The 5,418-nt window shown below is 36.3% G+C and overlaps 1 long non-coding RNA gene across 1 annotated transcript; it reads right to left on the reverse strand.

Moving 5' to 3' along the window:
• Positions 1–3,677: 3,677 nt before the first annotated feature.
• On the reverse strand, positions 3,678–5,401 carry LOC122140096. The gene is made up of 2 exons (XR_006156809.1): positions 5,167–5,401; positions 3,678–5,056 (listed from the first exon to the last, which is right to left on the reverse strand). It is a non-coding gene; the product is annotated as an uncharacterized LOC122140096 (long non-coding RNA).
• Between the last annotated feature and the right edge of the window lie 17 nt (positions 5,402–5,418).

Below are 5,418 nucleotides of genomic sequence, written 5' to 3' on the forward strand. Positions count from 1 at the left end.
CCCTTTTGTTGACGCCCGTGTGGAATAACCAATCAGAGGCACGGGATGCGAGAGGACACGCCCACTGACCGTGTACTGTTCCGCAGGATTACTATATAATAGCATGTGCGACTCATTTGTCAAATATGTGAGACGTTATGTATTTTGTCTACTCTTCCCCATACCTTGCTCAGGGTGTGTATGACCATGCACCAGTGTTGAATGTTATGACGTACATTTATAAATCATTTTAAATTGTAAATTAAGAATTCCCTTTATATAAAGAATCTATTAGGGAACTATAAGTTTGGACAACAGCCATTTTACTAGCCATTATCTTCAAGACATATTCTGTTCACAAAAATGGGATCACACTTTAAGCTATGTACTGTACATCTTCAAGTGGTGACCTCTATTTTAAAGGAGTAGATAAAGTAAAGTAGATAAGACCCTTCTTCCTCGGCTTGGAAGTTCTAACTCACAGGCACCATAGAAGTCCACTATATGGAGAAAATTATCATCAAAATTATATTATTTTTTCCTCAAAAAACAATTTCTTTGGATGACAAGGGGGTGAGTACATTATCTGTAAATTTTTGTTCTGGAAGTGAACTACTCCTTTAATGTTATTGTCCAGAAGAGGGCGACAGCAACACATTTAAAACATTTATGTGCAATAGATGTTGTAGCCTATATAAACGTGTAAAAAATCAAATTAAATAAATAACTATTATCCATAATTAAATAGATATAGATATACATTGAGGTACTCTAAAACCTGATGTCCCACAAACTTCACCATACAAATGTGATTATGAGAGATGACATTTCATATCATGGTCAATGACCTTTATTTAATCATATATCATATTGTATATCTCCTAAGGTGGTAAAGCTGCACACTGCCACTCTCTGGTCACTGATATTACTTGGTGGATAGCAAAAAATGTGAATACATGAAAAAGAGAGGGAATTTTTTTTAGCTAAATAAAAGGTAGTTTTAACCTGATCTTGTCATGTTCAGTCCTGCTTCCTCGTATGTTGTCTAAAAAGGACTGCTTTCTGGTATCTCTCTCAACAGCAGACTCAAGAACATGTCTCAGGGATGCTTCTTTTCCCATACATGAAAGAGGACAATCAGAGCAACAAAAGCATAAAATTAACTTATTTCTTTGTAAAGTTAATTTCAACTTGTTTACTAAACACTTTAAGACTAGCTGTTGTTCTTCTTCCTGTATTTTGTTGATTAAGTTACACTTTTTTGAATCTTACCTTTGTCGTGTGATGAGCTTGATGTAGTGTCGTAGCGCAGTATAGTATTTGGTCGTGTCCTCTTCAGGGATGGCTGTGTCTGGTGTGTATGGATATGCATCTGTGACTGTCACTATCCACATCACAGCAAAGACCATGAACACCAAATGATGAGAGGACATCCTCAGCGGGAAAGAAACATAATTTGGAGGTTCATATGATTCATGGTGCTAAAAATTTAAATGCAGTCTAGTTTTGAACAATTACTTTCTTTGAATTCAAGACCAGACTGGAGCTTGATGTTGTTTTTAGAAAATATATTTATATTAATTACATGTAATTTATATATATATATATATATATATATATAGATATATATATATATATATATATATATATATATATATATATATATATATATATATATATATATTACATATATATGTATATATATGTATATAATGTTTATCATGATTTTTGTATATAATGTATATAATGTTTTTCATGATTTTTGCTACTTCATAAGTAAAAACAAGTGTGTAGGCTTATGTATAAAACAATTGATAAAACAGGTCAACTAGCCTGACCTTGATTTAAGAACACAGTTCAAACTTTCTGTATGAATTTTCTTTCATTATACAGTAATATTACATAGTTTTTCCATGCGTGCGTTTAATTGTATTTACCTACAGCAAAATTATGATGATGATGATATTGACAGTAGTATATATTATATATATATATATATATATATATATATATATATATATATATATATACATATTTTAGTAGTGTATAATACAACTTGACCTTAGACATAATAATTAATTATTTAAGAGGTTTTTGAGGTCTATAAAACCACTGCTCATTACACTTTTCACTTAAAACATATAGCTAGCCCTTGCTCTCTTTCACAACTGTGTATCTTACTTTTGAGTGGAAACTTAATGTTAAAAACTAATAATAACCAACATACAATTAATATAAAACAAAAAAGGAGTTTTTATTTTTTTTATCTTACCTTCCTCTGATGACTGACTTTTTTCGTGTGAGGGTTTGATTGACAGCACAGCTCTCTGACCTCAGATGTTCTTCTGATGGACTGAAGCTGATTGCTCATGTTTTATATCTGGAGAACGTCTCAAGAACGACAAGGCGTGTCATCATTGTTACACAAAGTATAATAAGAGAGGTATACTCTTAAGACAATATGCAAACTATTCGACAGCTTCGCAGGGAAAAACTCTCAAACGCCCTGCAACTACTAACAAGGTTATTCAGACGTGTCGCAACAAAAACAAAAACAAAAAAAACACAAAATAAAATAAAGACACTATAAACCATGTCTGTCCATTTAATTTTAAAGCCAAATAATTACCTACCCATAAAAGGAGACATGAATTTAACAAGTTTACATTAGTGACGTGACATACAGCCAAGTATGGTGACCCATACTCAGAATTCGTGCTCTGCATTTAACCCAACCCAAGTGCACACACACGCACAGTGATCACACACCCAGAGCAGTGGGCAGCCATTTATGCTGCGGCGCCCGGGGAGCAGTTGGGGGTTCGGTGCCTTGCTCAAGGGCACCTCAGTTGTGGTATTGCCAGCCCAAGACTCGAACCCACGACCTTAGGGTTAGGAGTCAATCTCTCTAACCACTAGGCCACGACTTCCCAAACGTACCTTGCTAAGCCTGCCTGCCCAGCAGCTAAGAGCAAGGAGAGCCTCATCTGTAGGTTTTCACACATTTTTCATTTTGTTGTTGTTTGTGCCCCTTCCACTCACAGAACTTCTCAAAAGAGCACTCTTCGTTCTGCTCCGCCAGCATAAGAGAGCTAAATATTGCAGTCAGTGAGGATGCAACTTCCTATATATGCAGACGACACAGTTCGAAATGCATTAATGAAAAGCTGGAAGGTGAATCTTCACTTACTATGTATTTGGGTTTTTTTTTTAATTCATGGGTTTTTCACACCTCTATTAGTTAGAAAATACAAGAGAGTCCAGAACTGAGCACAGTCTCTGACAAGCTGATTCGAGAAGTAAAATAATTCTCATTTGTATCTTCCTTCACTACATACCTTCAACTTGTACAAGCGGTCAGCGATTGGCAGCTTGTCCACCTCCTGCAGGAAGTCATCTACAGCAGATAAAAGAGCAAAGATGCACTGTCTCTACGTGTATTTAGCTTTGATTTGAAAGAAAACCGCATCTTTGTGGCACGGCTGATACAGAAGATCAGTTGCTTACAAAAAATATTCTCGAGTATTCTGACGATGTCTTTCATACTTTTCTGGACCTTGACAGTGTAACTTACTTGGCAGTCTATGGGACAGTCACAGGCCTCCCGGTTTTCATCCAAAATATCTTAAATTGTGTTCCGAAGACGAACGGAGCTTTTACGGGTTTGGAACGACATGGGAATAATGACAAAAGTTTCATTTTGGGGTGGAGTATCCCTTTAATAACTAGAAGAACAACAAAGTGTAGCAAACCGTAGAACTATTTGCACTACAAACCAGTGTGTTACTAGTTAAAATAATACATTAATACTATACGATAAGAAATACCACTTTGCAGTATCAAGCAGCATAAATGAGCTATGTTACACAGTGAAAAAAATAAATGGAAACAGATGAAACCAGAAACGTCGGACATTCAAGACAGGTGCGCATTTTTTAAGTTAATAAAATAAGGTGGATGTCATTAATCTGCGTCATGGCCTAAAACACACTGAACAATCAACACCCCTATGTGTGAAACAGCTCTGGGCACCTGGAGCTCTAATTTGGCCTCCTCAAGCTGCTGCCCCAGGAGAGATGCTTGCTGCTGGATGGCACTTCCTTCTTCTTTTAGTTTCTTTATCTCCATGTCCTTATCATTGATCACCTCTCTCATCCTCTGGGTATGCAAAACAGCAGAGACAGTCACAGATTTAATGCACACCCTTTGACATTAATAACAAAAGATGGGGTATATTCTTTTCCTTTCCGAATTCCGACAGGATCTAAATCCCCCTGAATATTAGGTGGGAAATGTGCCAGTTGGGTGTTAACAGTGTTTTTCACAAATCAGAAGATTCATCAAGAGATCTTCATGACGATGATGCCATGATTCATGGTGATGCCATGATTAAAGTGAATGTAATTGTTATCCTTTAAGGGATATTTCACCCAAAAATGTAAATTCTGTCATAATTTACTCACCTTCATATTGGTCCAAACCTGTTTTTTTGTTGTTGTTGTTGTAGAATACATACATACACACACACACACACACACCTAAGATATTTTGAACCCATTGACTTTACATTGTATGGACAAAAAACAACATTACCAACATTCTTCAAAATCTTCCTTTGTGTTCCAAAAAATGCATACAGGTTTGGAACAACATGAGGGTAAGTAAATGATGGCAATTTTAATATTTGCGTCGACTATCCCTTTAAGCACTTTCACAAAGAGAGGTAAATCTATATTATTGTCTGTGTGCCTCAAAACTTAATAATTTGAGGTTTCTGTTCTGGGAATATTGGTCGCAATTTGGGCATGCATCCCAGTGGAGAGTCCAGCGTGTCCAACTCTCCTGGGACATTTCTGGTGGGGCACAGTCTTGTGCTCTCTTGCAGGTTTACTGAGGGAAGTGAGTTCTCCCTTTTTCCTGGAAGATTGACTTTGGCGAATTTGAATTTCAACAGTTCCTCACCAATGTCAAGATTCCCCTGGAAGGCTTCAACCAGTATGGTTCCATCAAAGCAAACCGACTTTTTATGGACATGCAACTTTTTTCCATGAATCGTATTCTGAAGAAAGGACTTCCCCTAGTGACAACACAGTTGTATGAGAGTAAAGCAAAACATTTAATGGTAAACAAATATCAGATGCATTTAAAATCACATTCATCTGCAAAAGGTCCAGTTTTGTCAGATACCTGTGAAAGAATCGGGGAATCCTACTCAATTGACACATGAAAGTCCCAGAACTTGTACTTTTTTGCAAGTCCTGTTGTCTGCAGTTCTTCTGGGAGTTCAATGTACAAAATGTAGAACTGAGAAAAAAGACAAAACCTGATATGTGATATTGCTGAGAACCACATCAGTGTTAAAACAATAAAAACAGCTCTGCGTTTTGCCAATTATTCATAAAGTTGTCATTCAGTAGTCCTCAAAGTTCACTATGATAA

The sequence above is a fragment of the Cyprinus carpio genome, chromosome B16 (genome assembly GCF_018340385.1).
Source record: "Cyprinus carpio isolate SPL01 chromosome B16, ASM1834038v1, whole genome shotgun sequence".
In the NCBI taxonomy this organism is placed as follows: domain Eukaryota; kingdom Metazoa; phylum Chordata; class Actinopteri; order Cypriniformes; family Cyprinidae; genus Cyprinus; species Cyprinus carpio.